The sequence below is a fragment of the Triticum dicoccoides genome, chromosome 2A (assembly GCF_002162155.2).
Source record: "Triticum dicoccoides isolate Atlit2015 ecotype Zavitan chromosome 2A, WEW_v2.0, whole genome shotgun sequence".
Classification (NCBI taxonomy): Eukaryota; Viridiplantae; Streptophyta; class Magnoliopsida; order Poales; family Poaceae; genus Triticum; species Triticum dicoccoides.
Genome location: NC_041382.1, coordinates 5,760,103 through 5,763,257, shown reverse-complemented (window position 1 = coordinate 5,763,257; position 3,155 = coordinate 5,760,103).

The window sequence follows — 3,155 nt, the reverse complement described above, 5'->3', positions numbered from 1 at the left end:
CAACACAAGAGAAGAAAGCACAGTTGTAGCATTAATACCAACACATACAGAATGGTTCTAGATGTTGAACGCAAAAAATGATTCATTCTCAGATGGTTCATTAAGTATGCCCAAATGACTTAAGATAACAGGACAAATCTATTGCTAGATGCTACTCAGAATAAGAAATAAAAATTAGATTAATGCAATGAGAATAAGGATAGGATAAATGGTTTATCAAAACTTATTTTCAACATAATCATCCTCATATAGTTAAGTATCGCAAAGAGGCATCTATAAAGCAATACCAAGCAAATTATGCATTCAAACAGATTATTATTAGGATTTAGGAGTGCTGATATAGGAGCTAGAAGACAAATTTGTGAGTGGGTTTTAGTAATCAAAGATGAGACATAATACAAGTTTGATATCAGACCATGAAAAATGGGTAAAAGAATTATGGTACAAGTTTAATTATGGTAAAACTGGAACTTGATCCATTTGTGATGCATGACATAAGCTAACAAAAAACACATTCCAAAACTATCTGTATAAAACATTTATGGATGGATACATTCAAGAAATAGAAAAGTTCAAATAGTTTTATAAATGCACAAATAACTTGAGGAAAAGTAGCCAACTTATGTATGAATCCTGTTCAATAGAGCATTTTATGAAAAAAAATGTGATGGCCATGGAACAGAGCAAGGTACTTCTACAACAGCACAAAAGAGGGAGCTAGAGGTAGGAGGTGGGCTCACCGGAGAGGAGGATGTACTTGATGCTGCAGACAACCGCGGCCGTTGTACGCGATAGAGGAGGTTGTAGCCGAGTTGGACCATGTGCGGAGCGTCGTCGTGGTGGTGGATGCCCTGGTTGTCATCATTGTCCACTAAGGATGCCTGCTGCTCCAAAACGAACAAACAGGTAAGAGCTGGTGTTGTTGAGCAAAGTATATAAATGAATTAAAAAGAGAGCCCATTAGTTTGAGAGGACAATCTTTTTTTAACTGATTGGGACATAATCATGCAACTATATTTTGATTGCAGTAGTAGGCACTACTCTCTATACAGGACAGTGATGGCATTTTAGCACTCTTTTGCGTAGGACAGTGATGAACAACCTCAAAAGGCCTAAAACATTCAGCAAAAAAACATGGTTAAAGATGCAGCTGGGTTGGGTACTCAAACTCAGGCAATTAGTAAGAATCTGACAAGTTCAACGAGATAATGTGGAAACAATTATAGAAAAGCATCTGCACTAATCATTTCAGACATCTCAGTGAGGTCACACTTGTAGTTGGGAAGAGAAGAGTATGCAAATGTCTCCAAGTGAATTAAGGAGTAACGGTTTCCAAGTGAATTAGTCCTTCTGAATATAAACACATCAGGAATCTAAGCCAAACAAACGGTGCTCCAGCTATAATTCTTGCACAAAGGCAAAGAGTATGAACTCTAACAGAGTCCAACAGTCCAACAATCAGCCAAATTAGTGAATTTCATAGCAGACAAGGCAACTTTAAGTGTGTGTATACACTCCAACAAGGTTGCAACCTAGCATAGCAAGCTAAAAACACCACTAATCAGAACTCCATGTACCAAAAGACTACATGATATGCTTATCTAACATAGCAACAGTAGCAGCACAACACCAATCAAGAAGCTGATTCCACTAACAAGCAGTCTAGCAACACATCCGAGTCGAGTAACAGCGCCAAAGCAGGGGAGGAACGAGGAAGCGGCAGCTCATACCTTCATCTTGGACTTCTTGGCCTGCAGCTTCTTGGCCTCCTCCTCCTTGGCCTTCTTATCCCCTGTAAACACACACACACACACACACACACACACACATGCACACACGATCAATTCAAACCCAAACAAATCAAATCACACTCTTCATCTGAACCGCTACTGATCCATGGAGAAAGAAACCGACATGGAGGGGAGAAAGAGCACGAGCAGGCGGTCGAACACGATGATCGGGAGCGCCGCGTCCTCGGGCACCTCCTTGGACAGGTACAGCGGGTACCTCTCGACCGCCTCGCTCCCCTCCTTGGGCAGCATCACGCCGTCCTCCTGCGCGCCGGCCTCCTCCACGCCGCCGCCAAGCACCTCCCGATGTCCCGGCTCCTCCCACTCCTCCTGTCGATCCCGACCCCCTGCCACCGCACGCCACACGCTGGGCTCGTCGCCGCCGAGATCTTGGTTGGAGGGAGGGGCGTGGCAGCGCGGTGGTGGGATGTTGGTTGGAGGTTGGAAGGGGAACTGGTTGCCCGGAGCAGGAGGAAGGAGGATGTCGACGGGAGATCGGATCTCTTCTGATGAGGGAGGGTAGGGGAGAGCCGAGGTCGTGGCCGACGGTGAGGTGAGGGAGATGGGGGAGGTGGGTGGTGGCGATGGGAGGGATCTGGATCTGAGCGTTAGGGTTCGTCGCGCGGGGAGAGAGAGGAGTGGTGTACGGTGGGGCTGGAGGTTGAGGTGGAGGCCGCGCGGAGGCGGACGGTGTTGGGGAACGTAGTAATTTCAAAAAATTTCCTAAGCACACGCAAGATCATGGTGATGCATAGCAACGAGAGGGGAGAGTGTTGTCTACGTACCCTCGTAGACCGGCAACGGAAGTGTTGACACAACATAGAGGAAGTAGTCGTACGTCTTCCCGATCTGACCGATCCAAGTACCGAACGTACGACACCTCCGAGTTCTGCACACGTTCAACTCGGTGCCGTCCCTCGAGTTCCGATCTAGCAAAACATTGAGGGAGAGTTTTGTCAGCACGACAGCGTGATGACGGTGATGATGTTCTACCGACGCAGGGCTTCGCCTAAGCACCGCTACAATATGACCGAGGTGGAATATGGTGGAAGGGGGCACCGCACACGGCTAAGGAACGATCACAATGATCAACTTGTGTGTCAACGGGCGCTCCCTTGCCTCAGTATATAAAGGAGGGAGAGGGGGAGGTGCGGCCGGCCCTAAGGGTGCGCCTGGAGGAGTCCTGCTCCAACCGGGAGTAGGACTCCCCCCTCTTGCCTTGTTGGAAAAGGAAGGAGGAAGGGAGAAAGAGGAAAGGGGGGCGCCACCCCCCCTTCCTTGTCCTATTCGGACTAGGGGGGAGGGGGCGCGCGGCCTGCCCTGGCCGGCCCTCCTCTTCTCCCTTATGGCCCATGTACGCCCAAT